The following is a 22,631-nucleotide window of genomic DNA, read 5'->3' on the forward strand; positions in this document are numbered from 1 at the left end:
CCGAAGGGCCCTATGTGAGCTTATGCCATCACTTGGCGTCCGTCGTCGGTCGTCGTCGTCTGTCGTCGTAAACTATTTCAAAAATCTTCTCCTCTGAAACTACTGGGCCAAATACCTTCAAACTTTAATTAAATGTTCCTTAGGGTGTCTAGTTTATAAATTGCATACGAAGTTTTGATTCATCGACAAACATGGCCGCCATGGCTAAAAATAGAACAATGGGGTCAAATGTAGTTTTTGGCTTATATCTCAAAAACTAAAGCTTTTAGAGCAAATCTGACATGGGGTAAAATTGTTCAATTGGTCAAGATCTATCAGTTCTGAAATTTTCAGACGAATCGAGCAACCTATTGTTGGGTTGCTGCCACCGAATTGGTAGTTTTAACAAAATTTTGCAGTTTTTTGTAATTTTTTTGAATATCATTATAGATATATATATAAACTGTAAGCAGCAATAATGTTCAGCAAAGTAAGATCTACAAAAAAGTTAATATGACCAAAATTGTCAATTGACCCCTTAAGGAGTTTTTGCCCTTTAAAGACAATTTTACACAATTTGTTCATCAAGTTTGCTAACATTTAAAAATCTTCTCCTCTGAAATACAGGTGAGCGATTCAGGCTCTTGAGAGCCTCTTGTTTTCCTTTTTTTTCTTTAAAATTTTCCATTTTACATTATTTCTGATTTATATATAAAAGCAAATAATAATGATATGGTTTGAATAGGTAAATTAAAATTTTTTAAGTTCTTAGACCTCATTCATTCTGTGACAGAAACCTATGCTGTGTCAAATATTTAATCACAATCGGAATTCAGTGCTGAATCAAGCTTGAATGTTGTGTCCATACTTTACCCAACTGTTCAGGGTTCGACCTCTGCGGTCGAATCAAGCTGCGCCCAACCCTTTTTAATGAACTTTGCACCATGAAATATTTCTATATAAATCATAAAAAATGTTTGCATTATTTTACAGTATTTTTTATACAGATTGTCAAATGTTTTCTTTATTGGGTTTATGAGTCGATATGTACCAGATGCAATATTCGGTGTACCAATATTTGAATGTTGCATGTCTGTGTATTGTCAAAGTCAGGAAAACCCTTCCGTTTGAAGTATCATAGTAGACATGACCCTCGCCTCTGTTGTTCTCTTTCGACAACTTGTTATCTGTGACAAATTTAAAAGTGACCAAATTATCAAAGAATCAATCAGAATCCGTTCTTTTGATTGACTGGCAATAACTAAGAAGTACTCCAAGATCATATTAAATTCCCGTGTATAATACAACAGCTTTGACTGCACGTGCTTCAGTGACAATGTTAAAATAATGCATTGAAAAACAAGCAAAAAGCTTCCGCGCTTCATACAAATGTGCTTCGGTCAACGCTTATACACCCAAATAAAATTATAACATTAACCATTCAAATCTATGAATATTTTATTAGAATCCGTAATTTTGACAACTATGTTGAGGCATTCAAATAAATCATATTTTATTACCGTGTAAACATGATTGTTAAAATACAATAGCTATGATTGCACGTGCTATTCGTCACAATGTTAAAAATAATGCATCGAAAAACAAGCGAAACCCCTTCTGTGACTCTCAAATTCATGGTTGTATCATACAAAGGAATTATAAGTGATATTCAAAAAAAGAGTGGCATAATTAGGTTAACCTAGTTTAGAGGACGATCATTTGATATTCTGCGGGGGGGGGGGGGGGGGTGGGGGCTGGATGATTTTGAAAATAATTAAACTCAGCCTTGATAATCACAAAAATGAATGGTTTGTTCTGTGGTAATTTGAAAATGAAAAACCTGACTTCCAATGTATTGAAAATAATTAACTCGACAGGATTTTAAGCCATTTTATTAATGCTGGTTTTTTTTCGGGATCCATGTTTCTTATTTATTTTTAGTTTTATGTGGTATTTGTCTTATTGTTTGTCATTTTGTGTTTTGTCTGTTCCAGAGTTTGTCTTTTCTTTTATTGATTCTCCTTCTGTATTCTCTTAGTGTTGCATTCCTTTTGTAATTTAGTAAAAAAAAATTAAACTTGATCATGAGTTATATTTTAGTTATGGACTTTTTAGCTAATTTTACAACTTAACTACTCTAAATTGTATCCCAGTTAGGAGCTACATCAGGGTGTAATTGAAATGTGTTATAAAAACTTACTTGACATAGTTTACTTCTGATAATCAGCCCCTCTTAACTTAATTTGAAAAAAAACACAAAATTTACAGGTATAAAAAATTTAAATTCTGAAACCCCAAAAAAAAAATCCAGCAGCCACATACTCAACTATCGGAATTACATTTGTGTTTTATCCTACATATTGGTCTATTGGTGTTGTTCCTAAAAATAAAGTCTTCCACTGTGTCTATACATTTTTCTTCGAGACCTAAATATTGTCAGAAAATTATTTAAACAGTACTTGCGTTTTCGGTCTGGGAAACGCCAAGAAAGCACGATTTTGCATCATTTGTTCTATAGCTTCTTGGGGTCTTCACATGGTCCAAAATTCTTCGTTAATTTTTAAGCCTCGCTCTGCTCATCCAAAATATGTTTGGCAGTACTTTTAAAAGAGGCTAGTTACAGTCCAACTTTAATACCGTGTACATGTATATGTAGTTTGGAATTCAGAAGATTCATTTCCGAAGAGGGAGGACGATGATTTATTTTAATTAAATGGTACATAATGACTTGACTATACATGTATTATTTTATTTAATTTAAGAATAGAAAAATAAATTTAAAAATTGTTTGAAGTTTTAGATATTAGAAATATATATATAGTTGTGAAAATAATAAATAAAGGAACTAAGTCCCTTATAATCAATAATATATATATATATATATATATATATATATATATATATATATATATATATATATATATCTATATATATATATATATATATCTATATATATATATATATATATCTATATATATATATATATATATATCTATATATATATATATATATATATATATATATATATATATATATATATATATATATATATATATATATATATATCTCTTTTCCAATCTACTAATGAACTCAAAATCATTAACTTTTTTTCTAGCTTTTTTATTTTCTCGCATTAGCACAGAAATCTCTTTCTTTCTTCCGGTCTCGTTTGTCTATCATTAACAACAGGACCAACATCGGAAACGTTTGATTCGAACACAACCTTTTGAAATACCTGCCTTACACTGCTTTTAAATTATGTATAAAGAAATGTTGTATTGTCTTGATGTAATTAGCTGTCAATTTATTTTTAGAAGTTACTATTTTAAAAATGCTGACGAAGGTATTTTAATTTTAGCCGTGATTATGGAGGTCATTTTCTATTTTAGATTTGTATGATGTATTTAAATGGGCTATTATGATTGCAAACTACCTTGGAAATTTGAAATGAGATTTTAATCATATCTTGAGGGAAGATTTTTTTTATCTGGAAGGGGAGGTTAAACAAAAAAAAAAAAAGGGGGGGGGGGGATTTTTTCTCAAGATTTCAGAAATTAAAAGGAAAATTTCTTTAAATATATTTTTTTTTTTTGCAAAAAAGGGGGGATCATAATTTTTGTGGGGGGATGGGGTCAATTCGCAACCGCATAGTGTATTGAACGAACGCGCGTCTGGTGTAAATACAAAATTTAATCCTGGTATCTATGATGAGTATTAACAACCACTGGGTCGATGCCACTGCTGGTGGGGTTTTAATTCCCCGAGGGTATCACTAGCCCAGTAGTCAGCACTTCTATGCTGACATGAGATATCATTGATATGGTCATATTTATTAATTAACTGTTTACAAAACTTTTGATTTTTTGAAATACTAAGGTTTTCTATCTCAGGAATAGCTTACCTTAGCTGTATTTGGCAAAACTTTAAGGAATTTTGGTCCTCAATGCTCTTCAACTTCGTACTTTATTTGGCTTTTTTAACTTTTTTGAATTCGAGTGTCACTGATGAGTCTTTTGTAGACGAAACGCGCGTCTGGCGTAAATACAAAATTTAATCCTGGTATCTATGATGAGTTGATTTGCACAAAAGCAAAAAAATGAATATAAATTCAAATCAAATAACAAATTCAAGTTCTTTAACTACAGTTATTCTGTGTCAGAAACCTATTATATGTCACTAATAAATATTCAATTACAATCCAAATTCAGACCTGTATCAACTTAATCAAGTGCGAATATTGTGTCTTTTTTTTTGTCCCAACTGTTTAGGGTTGGACCTCTGCGGTCATATCCAGCTGCGCTCTGCGAAGCTATTTATTTAACATTAAAATTATATTAAAAAAATTAATTGATACGGACTTCATTTCCTTTCACATTCATATTCAGTCCCTTGTTTTAATGAAAATAAAAAAATCATGCTTCAACAATGCAGAAAATAAACAATCGTAAATAATCGATCCAAAAGAAATCAACCTGCCCCCCCCTCTTTTGAATATCAAACGGTGGTCCACTCACGAGTCCGCTAAATGATGAATCAAGCTATTTTTTGTTGTTGTTGCTTTGGCGCCTTCCTGAGGGCCTTCCTACAACGCAAAAAGTAGCTTTTCATTTATTTGAAGATGTCATCAATATCTAGACTACTTCTCAGACATAAGGCTGGGAATTGCATCATTTCATGTACATGATTTTTGAAATAAAATATGTTTTAGTAGGCCACAGACAACAATTAATTCCTCAGTTAGTTCTTTTTAACGTTTTGTCGCATTAAAAAAAAAATTACCTGTTTTTTTTGGTCAATTTTTTTGTTTGTGTAATGTACAGTACAAGTCCAAAAATATATCCAACTTTCAGAAAAAATGCATGTATACATCATAGGAATTTAGCCAATACACATCCATACCCCTATAGACAAGTCAAGAGATGTTCTGAAAACTGTAAATAATACCTTTTTGCACCTGGCCTTATCACTCTTTCCATATCAAAATCAGTTAAAATAAAACATCCAAAAATTTATTTCAGCTCTCTTCTTTCATTTCCACCCCATAAAAACTTAGAAATGTATGTGAAAGGAAAAGAAAAAAAAATAATAAAAAATACACTTTAATTAAAGGGAACTATATGACAACGAAAAGCGGGATCATTAATTGTGGTCTGGGGCCAAATGCTATAAACAATTAACGTCCGTTGTACACCTATTATGTTGTTTTCTTTTGGGTTTTAAATTTATTTTTTACGCCAAATGATTCTATGAACATACAGACATCCAAAGTGATTTAAGTCTGTAAACCGGAAATGTAGGATTTTTCAGGATGTAAGCTAAAGACCGAAAAATCAAGGTAGCGTCATGTCTGACATACAATCATCGTTTTCACACTCTTAAACATGCTAAAATTACAAAGAAACCTCGAAATGTTTTATGAGCTCCTGATTTCTATGAAAGGGTAAGTGAAGAGAATCACAGACTTTGAACTTGTTTTATTTTATACTTAGACAAGTTTATCATTCTTATAGAAATCTATGGTATCGGGTCCGTTCGCGCCCAATACACGTTCGCACCCCACACGTTCGCCCCCTAGGTCCGTTCGCACCCTATTTTTTATTCAAAAACCTGATAAATTTTTAGATATTTTGTAGATGTTTATATAAAAATATTTTTATTCTCATAAATAAAAATTCGGGAATTTTTAAATGAAATATTGTTTTAAATTGATTTGATGATTAATTATTAAATGTTAATTATGTATGATTACTGCTAATTGGTATTTATACACAGCCTAATATGGTGTTATTGTTTAGTGTTTAAAAATCATGATTGTTGTCAATGTTTTAACTAATGCTTTAAATGTAAATACTGCATGTAATTAGCTTGGTATCCTACCGTAGTCTATAATCTGTCATAATGTTGGTTCGTTCGGATTTAGTTATTGTACTTATCACACGGGAAAACCCCGCATTGACGTCACTACGCTAATACCAGCGTACAAAATTAGTGCAGAATACATTTTTTCTACACTTCTAAATAAACAAACATTTCTAAACATATGCGATTTTCCCGCGAAAAAAACCATCCAAATTGAAAGAAAAACTTTGGGAAACAAACGATAATCATGCCATATTTTTGTTCAGGAATATAGAGTAGGTTAATAAAAAACAATATACATATATTTTTCATAAAAAAAAAAATTGGTTCAATCGAATAGAATAGAATAGAATATTTTTATTTCCTAAATTACAGGGCCCATAAAGGGCATAAAATCAGATACAATTGATTTACATAATTGGTAACAACAACAATAATAGTCACTTGAAAATATATATTTAGTATATTAGCATTGATCAGAATCAGAGCCAAAAACCACATAAATATTGTGAATAAAAGAATAAAATTACATTATATGCATTCATTCTCGAATCATTTACTTGACTTAGTGTCATTATGCATACCTGATCTCCTTAATTCAAAACAGTCACAAATATAACAGCCCAGTTTTTCCATAAGAGTTACATTTTCTTGAGTCAAGAACCATAAAAATTTAGAAGATTTATTTAAATTTTTAAAATTATAACAATTGTCAAGAGATCGATATTCTGACCATAAGTAAATATTCATATAAAATTCCATTGATATCGAATTTCATGGCTAATAATGAGGTTTCCTATTGAATAAACCCCCAATTTATTGCAAACTATTTCAAAGCAATATCATACAAACAAATAATATAATTGCCTTGTACTATAAAATCACCTAATTGACAGTAGAGCAATTTGATCGGATATAACGATTCAATGTGTCACGTGGTTTTGAAGCCATTAGAATTTGAATGTAAACAAACCGGGTCAGCTGCTGCAGTATAGAACAACATCGTACATTCCGTGACTGAGAAACAATTATGAGTAACCAAGCTTGACAATACACAGTAATAAAAAAACAAAGCTAAGTCTACAGAAAAATAAAATAAAAAATGGCCTTAAGTGCACGACTTACCACCATTGCGGGATATGAGTAAAACTTTGAAGATTTTAAATAAAAAACATGAAAGATAATTGTTTTTTTAACAGTTTGGCTCCTTTGATCTCATGTGTGTCAGAATCTCACATTATTCATAAACAATGAAAAAAAATATTTATAGCAATACACTATCCAAAACATGATTATGAATTATTCAACACATAAAAAAAAATGTTGTCAGAATCCCTGGATTTCCTTTTGAAACAATAAAAAAGAAATATTTATAGCAATACACTTACCAAAACATGATTAAGATTTTATCAACACCTAAAAAAAACGTTGTCAGAATCTCACTTTATTTAGAAACAATAAAAAAAAATAATTTATATATATATATATATATAGATATATATAGAGCAATACACTTACCTAAACATCAGATTAAATATTATTCAACACAAAAATAAAATACTGGTCGTTAGAATCTCACTTTATTTAAAAACAATGAAAAAAAAATGTTTATAGCAATACATTTACCATGACACAAAAAAAAAACCTTGTCAGAATCTCACTTTATTTAGAAACAATGAAAAAATATATATTTATAGCAATACACTTACCAAAACTCGTTTACAAATTATTAAACACAAAACCAATAAAAATTGGTCGCGAACGTGTAGGGTGCAAACGGACTTTGGGTGCTACGTGTAGGGTGCGAAGGTGAAAGGGGGGCGAACGTGATTGGGTGCGAACGGACCCGGATTCGAAATCTATCAGTATCACAAGTTTGAGTTTTCTAAAAACCCGTGGACTGCTTCGCTTTTTCCTAATTTAAAGTAATATGTGTGCACGTGGTTGTTGATTTAGTATTGGAAATGTGGTATTTTTAGATATTGATTGATATAAAATGCAATAGATATTTAGTTTCAGTGAAAATGATGTTGTTCTACTTGAACCTTTTCTCTGCCATACGGCCTATCCGGCCTATTCAAAAACACTACCTTTGAGTGTCACGGCATAGGCACAAAGGCCAACGGTATTTTGACGTTATGTAATAATAAACAATACATCATAATGCTAGATTGCGGGATTCGGGAGATGGCTGGTGTCAACTCTATTCCAACTCTGTGGTTTTGGGCTTTGAAACCAGAAAATGAAAAAGAACCATAATTAAATATTAACCAGAGGGGACCTGTAAGAGTGCTAGATATACACTCATCGCCAATAGTTTATATCTATTTACTGTTCTCTTTAGATATGGTGAAAGTATTTACGCAACAAACAAATATGTTGCAACTTTGTTCTAATATTACTTATGTTCATCATTAAATAAACTACTTTATCTGTATTCAAAAAGTTATTCTAACGAAAAAGAAAACTAAAAAGGAAGACTTGCTTTCCCTTTAGTCCTACACTTTAAGAAGAACTTCTGTATTTTTTTTAAAGTTAGCTTTTGGCAAACGAGGGCACCTGATAGCTTGGTACATGTTTTGTATAATGAAATTCTTTATGTTCAGTTAATAAAAAAAAAATGATGTCGTGTTTATATTTTGTTGAGGATTTTTTTTTTTAATTCATATTAAAATAAACATTTATTTAGTTAGTAACTTTTGAAAATTTACCAGTATCAATTATTGAAAAGGTGTGTTCATTGACTTAACTTGAATTCGATAAATTTCTTCGGTGTTTCTTTTTTCACTGCAACTTTACTGAATGCATATGAAGTTATATAAAAACTTTCGTCAGCTAAACAAAACAAATATCCTTACAGATAAAGTTAAGCACAAAGACGATAGAAGCAAAATCATGTTTCGATAACGTTTACAGAGTTATGCAATAAATAATCGTCCCCTTTTTTATGCCCTACTTAGGGGCATTATATTTTTAGGTCTGTTCGTCCATCGGTTCATCGTTTGTCCCCCTTCAGGTTAAAGTTTTTGGTTAAGGTAGTTTTTGATGAAGTCCAATCAACTTGAAACTTAGTACAAATGTTCCCTATGATATGATCTTTCTAATTTTAATGCCAAATTAGAGTTTTTACCCCAATTTCACTGTCCACTGAACATAGAAAATGATAGTGCAAGTGATTCATCCGTGTACTATGGACACATTCTTGTTTGTCATATATTTCCCATAAAGCTACTTATTTTTAAAAAAATATTGGGAGATCAATTCTGACTGGAATTCTAATCAACTTGGTACCTATAGAAACATAATTGTCATAGTTTTTTGTTTTTGTTTTTTTTGTCTATTTTGTTAAATTCTTTATGAGAATCGTTTTCCTCTTATTATGATATAAACACAAATATTGCTTTTGTCAGAAAATTTGCTATTTATTTCAACCAAATTGAATTGTAAAAAATAAATATACTTGATAACATCAGGATAAAATAAAACAAGAAACAAAAGAAGACAAAGATCAAATAGACAAATACATTCAAACAATTCTTTTTTTTCAACTCATCATAAGTTTGTTAAAATCCAACCATACAAGAGTTCAAAATAATATGTTTTTAATGTGTTATCAATTGAAAGATTTTTTGAATACTTACTATAAAAGACTCAACTTAAAAATAAATGTGACAACCGTGTGGGCTATAAACAAAAATAATGACAACTTGACTGCAATGATTTTTCGATCAAACCTTTAAAAAAAAGTATTATTAAAACTTAAAGTTGCAAATCTAATTCTTATATCGGTGTCTTAGCGTTTAGAAGTAAACAATAAATCAAACAAAACAAAATCAATCGGAAACAAAAGAATTGAAAAATTAAATAATTGACTAAAGTGCATAATTAAAAGTCTAAAGAAAGTACACACGTTTGTGAAATTATGGATTAACTACTTTATTTGTAACTAAGTGTCCAGCGGCAAATATTTTATTCAGTAAGGTAACATGTTGATAAGATACATAAGGTCTGAGTCAACTAGCAGAGATAACAATCAGCATCGAAAAAATTATATATATGTAGCTTTTTACTCTGAGATATGAATAGCAAAATAAAATATCCAGAAATCTGAGGTACACGAATGAATAGAATACATGTAAATATTGCAAAAGAAGTTCAGCAACTTTGACTTTAAAAAGATGCAGAAGATATCAAAAGGACACCCAAAACATATAAGTCAAAGAGAAATGGACAGCGCTATGGCAAAAAAAAACGTATACATTTGAAGGATTTGTACAACACAAATAAATTCGGTAACCCTGTAAAGTTTATATCAATAAAACGGAAATTTTAGTGACAATAAAATATCATTTTTGAAGTTGAATGTTTTTGATAAAAGTCAATTTAAAGTCAAATTATCTAATTATATTCATGATATTAGTGTTTGTGGTATTTACGTGCATCCTCATACATATATATTTGCACTTCATTTTATAGAATATCTTCAGATTGCTTTGTTTCCGAAAGTCTAAAATTAACTTGCATACTTTTTGAATATTTATTTGCGGCTCTACTGGATCAACGTGCCTGCAAAAATTCATAAAAACCCTTTTGAATGCCCATGTACGTACCCATTACCTAAAAAAATTTAACTGACATACGCTGAATGTCGAAACAGAACTGCTTCTATACAAAAACAATTGCATGACGTTGTGCATTATTACGCTTCTTTTATGACGTTGTTGAATGTTCAAATTTCAAATCTAGGGCCTATCCCATGGCACTCAACGGTATTCTAACAAAAAAAGCGTGGCACTCTAAGGGTTAAGGTTCATCTATACACTTTAACAAAAATGGCTGTGTTTACACTATGAAATTTTCTCTGAGTACAGACAAAACTGTGTAATTTTAAAAGTTTTAATGCCTGGCAGCACCTAGATAAATTAATGTTACATCCAATTTATGTTCTAAAAAGTTAAAACATTTTATGGATTTTGATAAACATTTTCTTTGCTTGCCACAGAAGATGGTGAAATAAACAAACACCGGGTAACACGAATGACCGAATAACACCGTTATTATCCAAATAATACTTGTAATGACCGAATAACACTTGAAATTTTAATATAAGTACATATTGGTGACTTTTAAACATTGATTATTAAATAATATTATATTATAAGTGTATTTTATAACTTAAAAATGATTTACAGAAGGCAGGTAAGTTCATAAAGATCGTTTTAAATTTAGTGTGTACATCCAACATGGCTACCATTGTGATTTCCTTGGTCACCATGTTGGATGTACACACTTTATTTAAAATAATCTTTATGAACTTACCTGCTTTTTGTAAATCATTTTTAAGTTATAAAATACATTAATAATATACTATTATTTATTAATCAATGTTTAAAAGTCACCAATATGTGCTAATATTAAAATTTCAAGTGTTAATCGGTCATTACAAGTGTTATTTGGATAATAATGGTGTTATTGGATCATTCGAGGTACCTACAAACACCCGAGTTTTCTTTGATACAGTCCACTCATTTACACTATTTAAATCACCTTTGTTGTGAGTAGATTTCTATTGTCCCTCTGTTGTCCATATCAATCAATATGATACAATACAATCATTACCTGAGGGTGGCCATCTCAAAGATTTCACATGACTTTGTTTATTTTTACACCACCTGTGGCAACGAAAGAAAATGTTCAGCAAAATCCACAAAAGTTTTTTTTCTTTTTAAAATACAAAATGAATACAACTTGTATATATCTAGGTGCTGCCTGAGGATTTAAAACTATTTAGAATTCTGTGATTTTTGTCGCAGAAAGCTCGACATAGGGATAGTGATCCGGCGGCGGCAGCGTTAGCTAACTTCTTAAAAGCTTTATATTTTAGAAGCTAGAAGACCTGGATGCTTCATACTTTGTATATAGATGCCTTATGTTACGAAGTTTCCGTCTGTCATATGTCCATTGTCCTTGACCTCATTTTCATGGTTCAGTGACTACTTGAAAAAAAAGTCAACATTTTTTGTAATGTTAATTTCTTTCTTACTATGAGTAATAGGATAACTATATTTAGTATGTGCGTACCTTGCAAGGTCCTCATGCCCGTCAGACAATTTTCATTTGACCTCGACCTCATTTCATGGATCAGTGAACAAGGTTAAGTTTTTGTGGTCAAGTCCATATATCAGATACTATAAGCAGTAGGTCTACTATATTTGGTATATGGAATGATTGTAAGGTGTACATGTCCAACTGGTAGGTGTCATCTGACCTTGACCTCATTTTCATGGTTCAGTGGTCAAAGTTAAGTTTTTGAGTTTTGGTCTTTTTTTCTAATACTATATGCAATAGGTCAACTATAAATGGTGTATGGAAATATTTTATGATGTACATGTCAGTCTCACAGGTTTTATTTGACCTTGACCTCATTTTCACGGTTCATTTCTCAGTGTTAAGCTTTTGTGTTTTGGTCTGTTTTTCTTCAACTATAAGCAATAGATCAACTATATTTGATGTATGGAAGGATTGTAAGGTGTATATGTCTGTCTGGCAGGTATCATCTGACCTTGACCTCATTTTCATGGTTCATTGGTCAATGTTAAGTTTTGATGGTTAAGTTTGTTTCTTAGATACTATAAGCAATAGGTCAACTATATTTAATGCCTAAATTGATTGTAAGGTGTACATGTCTGTCTGGCATGGTTCATCTGACCTTGACTTCATTTTCATGGTTCATTGGTCAATGTTAAGTTTTCTTGTTTAAGACTGTTTCTTAAAAACAATAAGCAATAGGTCAACTATGTTTGGTTGATTGAATGATTGTAATTAAGGTGTACATGTATTTTTTGTTTGGTTTATCTGACCTTGACCTCATTTTCTTGGATCATGTTAAGTTTATGTGTTACTTGTAGTAAAGCTTTGTATATAGGACTATCAACATAAAATCAATGGTTAGTAAAGAAGGCGAGACATTTCAGTGTGTGCACTCTTGTGTCTGTATTCAGAGAAAATTTCATGGTGTAAACACAGCCATTTTTGTGGAAGTGTATAGATGAACCTTAAGAGTGTGCATTATACTCCCATGCTTTTAAAATTTTTTTGAAAATTAAAACATTTACAAATAGACACGACTCTGGAGGTGTGCCTAGATTTGCAAAAGTTATAAGATACAGATAATCCATTGTTGTAAACATTGTATAGGAACATTGTATAGCAAAACAAATCGTGCATATTGCAGATTAACTATAAAGCAAATAAACACGTATTAATACTTGATATTTCAATATCGAATTTCAGTGTGCAATATATGCATAATAAAACAAACATGAATTATTGACAGTTGATCGGATCTGAAATACACATAGTTAATAATCTGGCATTTGATGTCTTAACCTGAGACGAGAAAAGTCTGTAATTCTTTATCTCATTTAAGCCAATAGCTGTTGCTGTATCTCAGCCGCATCATAAAGCAACCATTCAGAATCTATATGTGATAAGTAATCATTTCAAGATGGCGTGTATATCGATTGAAACTAATAGCTCCGCACCGTGATGCGAAGCAATGAGGGTAGGATAGTCCAAATATAAACGCCAAAATTATAAACAAAATAAAATACCCTGACCCGTAAAACAAAAAAAAAGTGAGGATGAAGATAAGGATCCAGCAGTTGCAATATTATATGCATATGTATATACTCGAAGGCACGGAGGCAAATATCTGGCATAAGAAGAAGGCACTGGCTACGGTTACATAGAAATGTAACAATAATAAAATAATTATTGTTACATTGGAGACTTAATGCCGGAATGCAGTTGGGTAAGGAACCAATTAATTACGAATGTAACAATAATATTTGTGTCTGCTGTTACATTGTGTTATTGTTACATTGTCATCGATGCACTGCAATGTAAGATGGGACTAGAAATAAGTATCATTTTACAATATTGCATACAATTTTTTTTTAATTTTTATTTACAATGACAGTTTCTACAAATCCAGTATGTTTTTTTGGGAACATGATTTAGTCCAACGCATTTTTGGTGAATCAACTCCAACTGAGCAGCCATTACAAACCAATGATGAGGAATTATGCACGTCTGTATTGCATATACTGTTCAATTTCATTTTGCACTTTTTTTAAGTTAAAAATTTGAGTCTTGATATTGTTTTGGTTTTGATTCAAACACATCCCAAGTTTTAATTTTTTCACCCAAAACAAATTTGGTAATTAGGAATCACTTCATCCATTGTTCAAAGTAAAAAATGTATAATGACAGTAATAAGGGTAGGTGTGTAGTTAAATACAAATGTACATAGAAGTGAACACTTTCTTAGTCCAAGTTCTTAACAACGAAACATTGAACTATATCAATGTATATGTTTAACCTTTGGCATTGCTAAACTGTAGTAGTATCTTTCAGAACATCAAAACAATTAATACTTAAAACTATTTAAACTCAATTTGTTGAATATAAATAATATTATTATTATTATCATTATTACAAATATTATCTAGTACATATCGAAGGATTAAGCAACAAAACTATATAGAAGGTTAAATTTTAATAAATCTAGCGTACATTGCATTCTTTATAAATGTAACAATAACGCAATGTAATAGTAGACACAAATATTGTTACATTCATAATTAATTGGTTCCTTACCCAACCCTGTATTCCGGCAATAATTTTCCAATGTAACAATAATTATTTTATTATTGTTACATTTCCATGTAACCGTATCCAGTGCCTAAGAAGAATAATCCGAATCTGAAAGGACAACCACAAATATTATCCAGAATGTAGTTTGTCTTTTGGAGAAAAATAAATCATACACAGATGACGGATGCAATGTCCGAATGATGAATAATGGGTTGTCGGAATAGTGGGATGTCGGAATAATGGTTGTTGGACTAACGGGATGTAACCCCCATTTGACCCTCTATCATGTCTATAGCTAAATATAAAAAAATAGCAAAATTAGTATGATTCGATCAGCTGTCTTTCTTTAATCATGTTAATAGTCCAAAGTAATCTGTTAATAATGGCTTCTTGAAAGGTTATTTTATATTTTTGCTAAGACACCTTCCTGTCGCAGCAAAATAAAAATAGCCTTTCAAGACATCATAAATTAGGAGACGTATTGTGTTTTAATCTCCAACTATAGTCCCTGTCACGTAAAATTGGCACCATGTTTTTTGTCAAAAATTATTAAACTACCAGCCACATTCATTCGAGGCGACTTAATCCTGGACACATGAACACCTGTGTGGAATCATCATTTTAAAACTGATGAGTCCACAGATGCATTCTTTTATTGTGATTGTAAGTTGTTATCTTTAAATTGCTATATACAAATGTTATACTAAGCTTTCATACAATTTTTCTTTTAAAAAATATTTCAAATTCATAAGTAAAAGACATCCATGTTATATCCAGTTAAATATGTGAAATTACAATACATTGTTAATAAGTTTCCATCATGTCCATGGCAGACAGACAGGGGACTTATTGAAATAAGTCATTTTTAAATCACTTATTTAAGTAGCAAATTCGAAGTTTTGTCACAAATTGTGATTTTGTAGTTTTACCAAAATTTTAAACACATAGGTGAGGGGCCTGATGGGGGGGGGGGGGGGGGGGGGGGGGGGGGGGGGGTCTCATCACGATTCACGAGTTAATTTTTTTGTCAATCACGATTCACAAAAAATAAATTTCCATGATGACAAATCACGAAAATATAAAAAAAAAATAAATCTGTAGAAAAACGGATCACGATAGCGAAAATGCGCCGATCACGAAGAACGAAAATAACCCATCAGGCCCCTCATAGGTTTAGATAATATTTTTTTCATTAGTAAAATTTAAAAAAATGAACCTTTTGCTTCTTTTAAGCAGCAAGGTGTATGCCTTTGATGCAATCATTTAGCTGCAAATTCTATTTTAGTTGAAAAAATGCTATAAAAATGGCTTAACATAATGAACTGATACTTTCTTAACAGATTTTTCCCAGCAGTGGGAGTATTTTTCCTGTAAAATTCAAGGTTTCATCTTATAGATTATGTAATAAAATTCTACTGTTCGTTCTCAGATACTACAAGCAGTAGGTCAGCTATATGTGGTGTATGGAATGATTATAAGGGATACATGTCAGTCTGGCAGGTTTCATCTGACCTTGACCTCATTTTCACGGTTCATTGGTCAATGTTAAGTTTTTGTGTTTTGGTCTGTTTTTCTAATACTATTAGCCATTGGTCAACTATATTTGGTGTATGGAATGATTGTAAGGTGTACATGTCTGTCTGGCAGGTGTCATTTGTCCTTGACCTATTTTCATGGTTCATTGGTCAATGTTAAGTTTTTATACGACCGCAAAAAAATTTTTGTGGTCGTATATTGGTATGACGTTGGCGTCGTCGTCGTCGTCATTGTCGTCGTCTGGCGTCGTCCGGCGTCGTCCGAAGACACATTGGTTTTTGCACTCTAACTTTAGTTTAAGTGAATGGATCTCTATGAAATTTTACCACAAGGTTCAATACCACAAAAGGAAGGTTGGGATTGATTTTGGGGGTTATGGTACCAACAGTAAAGGAATTAGGGGCCAAAAAGGGGCCAAAAATAAGCATTTTTGTAACTTCCAGACATAATGTGTGTGTAAGTGTATGGATCTCTCTGACATTGTACCACAAGGTTCCATATCACAAAAGGAATGCTGGGATTGATTTTGGGGGTAATTGACTCAAAATTTTAGGAATTAGGGGCCAAAAAAGGGGCAAAAAACAAGCATTTTTCTAGTTTCATGACAATAACTTGTGTGTAAGTGTATGGATCTTCCTGAAATTGTACTACAAGGTTCCATATCACAAAGGGAAAGCTGGGTTTGAGTTTGGGGGTAATTGCCGAAACGTTTAGGAATTGGGGGCCAAAAAGGGGCCAAAAATAAGCATTTTTCTAGTTTCCAGACAATAACTTGTGTTCAAGTGTATGGATCTCTCTGAAATTGTACTGCAAGGTACCATACCACAAAGGGAAGGCTGGGATTGCTGGGATTGATGATGGGGGTAATTGCCTCAATATTTTAGGAATTAGGGGCCAAAAAGGGGCAAAAAAAAGCATTTTTCTAGTTTCAGGACAATAACTTGTGTGTAAGTGTATGGATCTTTCTGAAATTGTACTTCAAGGTTCAATACCACAAAGGGAAAGCTGGGTTTGAGTTTGGGGGTAATTGCCCTAAATGTTTAGGAATTTGGGGCCAAAAAGGGGCCAAAAAACACATTTTTCTAGTTTCCAGACAATAACTTGTGTTCAAGTGTATGGATCTCTCTGAAATTGTACTGCAAGGTACCATACCACAAAGGGAAGGCTGGGATTGAGTTTGGGGGTGATGAATCATAAGGGGGTTCAAAAAAAATTTGGGGGGGGGGATTTTTTTTTTCTTTTTTTCCTTTTTTTTCTCTTTTAAAATTTTCGATTTTAAGTTGGTTATTTCTGATTTATATTTAAAAGCAAATAATAATGATATGGTAGGAGATACACACCAAACAGGATGTGTAAATTATTTTATAATAAGTATTGTGCAATAGCAAGAAATTTTCAATTGCACAGTATTGCACAATAGTAAGAAATCTTCAATTGCACAGTATTGCGCAATAGCAAGAAATTGTCAATTGTACAGTATTGCGCAATAGCAAGAAATATTTAATTGCACAGTATTGTGCAAAAGAAGATACTCCGTAGAAATTGCTTATTTCTTGACCAATTTCAATGGGGTTTTATTCTTGAATTCTTGGGGTTCTTTAATATGCTGAATCTAACCGTGTATTTAGTTTTTGGATTTTGGGCCCCGTTTTTAAATTGGTCCACATTGAGGTCCAAAGGGTCCAACATTAAACTTTGTTTGATTTCATCAAAAATTGAATTATTGGGGTTCTTTGATATGCCGAATCTAACCGTGTATTTAGATTCTTAATTTTTGGTTCCGTTTTCAAATTTGTCTACATTAAGGTCCAAAGGGTCGAAAATTAAACTTAGTTTGATTTTAACAAAAATTGAATTCTTAGGGTTCTTTGATATGCTGAATCTAAACATGTATTTAGATTTTTGATTATGGGCCCTGTTTTCAAGTTGGTCCAAATCGGGGTCCAAAATTAAACTTTGTTTGATTTCAACAAAAATTGAATATATGGGGTTCTTTGATATGCTGAATCTAACCATGAATTTAGATTTTTAATTTTTGGGCCCCGTTATCAACTTTGTCCACATTGAGGTCAAAAGGGTCCAAAATTAAACTTTGTTTGATTTCATCAAAAATTGAATTCTTGGGGTTCTTTGATATGCTGAATCTAACCATGTATTTAGATTTTAGATATTGGACCATAATAGGTGAATGTCCAATTTAAAATTTTTAAGTTCTTAGACCACATTCATTCTGTGTCAGAAACCTATGCTGTGTCAAATATTTAATCACAATCCAAATGCAAAGCTGTATCAAGCTTGAATGTTGTGTCCATACTTGCCCCAACTGTTCAGGGTTCGACCTCTGCGGTCGTATCAAGCTGCGCCCTGCGGAGCATTTTATTGTGTTTTGGTCTGTTTTTCTAATACTATAAGCAATAGGTCAACTATATTTGGTGTATGGAATGATTGTAAGGTGTACATGTCTGACTGGCAGGTGTCATTTGTCCTTGACCTCATTTTCATGGTTCATTGGTCAATGTTAAGTTTTTGTGTTTTGGTCTGTTTTTCTAATACTATAAGCAATAGGTCAACTATATTTGGTGTATGGAATGATTGTAAGGTGTACATGTCTGACTGGCAGGTGTCATTTGTCCTTGACCTCATTTTCATGGTTCATTGGTCAATGTTAAGTTTTTGTGTTTTGGTCTGTTTTTCTAATACTATAAGCAATAGGTCAACTATATTTGGTGTATGGAATGATTGTAAGGTGTACATGTCTGTCTGGCAGGTGTCATTTGTCCTTGACCTCATTTTCATGGTTCATTGGTCAATGTTAAGTTGCTCTTGTTTGGTCCTCTTCTCAGATACTATAAGTTATAGGTCAACTATATGTGGTGTATGGAATGGTTGTAAGGTGTGCACGTGATGAAGAAGAAGATGCTCTTCTGAGTCAGCTGCCAGAAATGCCACAATGAAGTGTTTAGATATACATCATGTCTCATGTACTTTTTAATTTTGTAATTTGTCTTCTGTGTTACAAAATGTGTTGTAAACTGTATTGTTTGTAATATCCATGTAGAAAAATATATCTTTGTATAACCATTTAAATAAATGAATTTTTCATTTAGATATCATTCACAGACCATAAAAAGGTAACAGCATTTCTGGTTGATCTGGTATCAAGAAAATTCCTCTCTTTCAGTAATAGTTAATATTAATAATTTTCCTTTTCAGCAGTTATGATGTTTTTATAACTCACTGCAGATGTAACATTATCACATGTCAAACTATTTCACTTTTCAGCACTTATCTTGCAAAGATTGTGATTAAATATTCTTCTTGTGTTAAAATCTAACAATCATAATATCACTCATCACTGCCATGTTTAATCACAATTATCAATATCAATGGTATATCACTATGTTATTTAACCTTAACCACAGTTATTCAGCATATTTTCATATAGTGGATAATAACCCATACAATTTGTAGTATGAAGACACTATGATAGTGATCTTCGGCAGGGGCGGTGGCAGGGGCGGCAGCAACAGCATTGGCAGGGGCATCGGCAGCAGCAGCGTCATTATCTCATTACTTACAGCTTAATATTTCTAATGCCTTATGTGACAAAGTTTCTGTCAGTCATATGTCCATTGTCCTTGACCTCATTTTCTTGGTCCAGCAACTACTTGGAAAAAAAACTGTATGGTTTTTGTAATGTGATTTTCTCAATTATTTTGAGTAAAATGATAACTTTATTTGGCATGTGCGTACCTTGCATGGTTCACATATCTGTCAGACATATTTCATTTGACCTTGACATCATTTAATGGACAAGATTTAGTTTTCATGATAAAGTCCATATCTCAAATTCTATCACCAATAGGTCTTCTATATTTGGTGTATAGAATGATCATAAGGTTCACATTTCCAACTGGCAGATAAGTGATAAGTTCATAAAATTTTCTGTATGGAATGAATGTTATGTGTATATGTCTGTCTGACAGGTGTCATCTTACCTTGACCTCATTTTATAGTTCATTGGTCAAAGTTCAGTTTCCTCAATGAGGTTTGTGTCTAAGATACTTTAGGCAATATATGTTAAATAAATTTGGTGTATGGAATGATTGTACGGCCTACATGTTTGTCTGATAGGGTTTATCTCACCTTGACTTCATGTTCATTCATCATTAAAATGTTAATTTAATGTAAAGCTTATATAAACTTATTTTTTTTACTTTCAACATAAATTCAATTATGAACACTAAAACAGGCGAGACATTTCAGTGTGTCCACTCTTGTTATCTGTTTGAATGGTACTGTTTATTATTTTTTTTAAATAAGATAAGATATGATTGGATACAGGTAGTTTATTAAGCCTTATCTGAAAGAAGTACAGAAAGAGGTAAACCAGCATATAGGGGTGGGGACATGAAATGATCTATGTTTCTTAAGTAATGGGGATATACAAGAATTTATTATAGTCAAGGTTTTCACAATAACCCAGAATTGCATTAATGATGTCATAGAATTCTTTATATCTTTATGTCACAGTATAGGAAAAATAGTACTTACTATAACATTTTCCAAGCATTAGGTTGGCCTTTTGTGTACCCAAGGCAGGTGAAGGTAGTCAACTTAGGAGCGCTGTGATTGGATGTAAGGATACAATATATTTTTTTATTTATCTATGAATAACTGCAGTGTGTATATTTACAATATACATTTTGAAACCCATTGAAATAATTTCTAGAGAATTATTCGAAAAGACTTCCAAAATTTCATAAATTTGGTGTAAAATGACGGTGGGCATGGATAACATAAACAAGCTCCATTGGAAGTTGGTCATGATACTATCATGACTATTTGGCTTCAATTTTTAAAACAGAGTAATAAAGTACCAACACCACACATAACTGTTTTGTCCAGGTTTTTATTATAAAAAGTGGTAAATTTAGAAAATGTTAGTATTGTCGTCTAAGGCTGAATAAATAGTACCGTTTTCTCTTAAGGAAATTTTGCAGATTTTTTTGTTATTATCTTGAATATTATTATAGATAGATTTAAACTGTAAACAGCAATAATGTTCAGCAAAGTAAGATCTATAAAAAAGTTTTATATGAACAAAATTGACAATTGACCCCTTAAGGAGTCATTGCCCTTTAAAGGACAATTTTACAGAAGTTTTTATGTTTTTTAACTTTAAAAATGTTTTTAAATGAATCTTGTATAAATTTTGTATTTTATTTCCTTGTACGTCAAGAAACATAGACACTACGGCTAAAATGCAATTATTTGCTTTTGAAGAAAATATGACAGATACATGGCATTTTTAAGCCACTCATTAATATATATTGAATAGCAAAAATAATTGCTGATGAAAGATTTAAGCAAAAAAATAACAGGTGAGCGATTCAGGCTCTTGAGAGCCTCTTGTTTTTCAATTGAGACTTAAATTATACATCAAATGACATTCACATTTCTTCTTTTCATTGTTGTACTCACAATACCTGAAACAAAAGGAGTCAGGGGTACTACTTGTACAAGTCATCTTTATTTACTTGAAAAAGTAAAAAAAATATACTTATATAAGTTAATTATAATGTTTGAATAATCTCCCCTTAATTTTCTTATAAATTCACTTGTATAGGTGAATTATTTTTTCAATCTCACAAAAATTCTCAAGTTTTGAGATGTAAAAACATGCCTTTAATGATTTTCCTAGGTTTAAAGCTCATAAATTTTTATTAGAGTTCAATGTTTCATCTCATTAATTCAGCAAAGAAACGGAGGCCTTCAAAAATTGTTCCTTATGGGCTTGTAAATCAGCAGTGTTCTGAAGATAACAAACAAATGGGATTTTCATTGTCAATGAAATTACACTTAAATGATTAGTAAAGACATCTGCAAAGGGCAGACAATTTAAAATTATATTAGAGCAAAGAAATCCTAAGATTTCAAGAAAAGAAGACAGGAAGACTTTTTCACTTATATAGGTAAACAAATCTGAATGTCTAAGGGACAATAACTTAGCCAATTTGTTTTTAAATTTACTTGTATAGGGAAAAAAAATTGGCTAAGTTATAAAGTAAATAAAATTTACTTGTATAAGTATCCTACAAATTTACTTATATAAATATATTAATCTTCAAGTAAATATAAAATACTTGTACAAGTAAACAGACTTAATGGGGTCAATTACATTGGAATGTAATTAATTAAATTACACATTACATTGCAAAAATGATCGATTACACTAATTACAATTAATTGCACAGTTTTTGAAATGTAATTCATTAGATTAAAATTACTTTACTAAAGTAATTTATTAAACAATGTTAAATTACACATTACATTTTATCATAATTTTTTTTAAACAACATATATTTAGCATGTGTAAAATCATTATCTCCATTTTTATAATCAATTTATGTAAATGACATAGAAATTGAGTTAATTAAACAAGGAATAGAACCATATAAAGTAAAAATGTTAAATTTTTATCTTTTTATGTAGGCTGATGGTACAGTTCTCTTCAGCGAAAGTATTTCTGAATTACAAAAAATTATAGTCCCTGTATATGATAGTTCATACAAAAATGGTCTTGACATTAATTTAAG

At 31.3% G+C, this 22,631-nt stretch overlaps 1 protein-coding gene across 5 annotated transcripts in view; it reads left to right on the forward strand.

The window, feature by feature from the left end:
- Positions 1-22,631, forward strand: part of LOC127712216 (zinc finger protein 33A-like) — an 81,665-nt gene that overhangs the window by 32,168 nt on the left and 26,866 nt on the right. Inside the window, exon 1 of one of the 5 annotated variants that reach the window (XM_052218522.1) lies at positions 4,759-5,419. The exons of the other annotated variants lie outside the window; for them this stretch is intronic. The gene's annotated coding sequence lies outside the window, so the exon portion shown is untranslated. Of the gene's footprint in view, positions 1-4,758; positions 5,420-22,631 lie in introns of those variants that run through there. 5 annotated transcript variants of the gene reach the window in all.

Source organism: Mytilus californianus, unplaced genomic scaffold, assembly GCF_021869535.1.
Source record: "Mytilus californianus isolate M0D057914Y unplaced genomic scaffold, xbMytCali1.0.p SCAF_8, whole genome shotgun sequence".
NCBI lineage: Eukaryota > Metazoa > Mollusca > Bivalvia > Mytilida > Mytilidae > Mytilus > Mytilus californianus.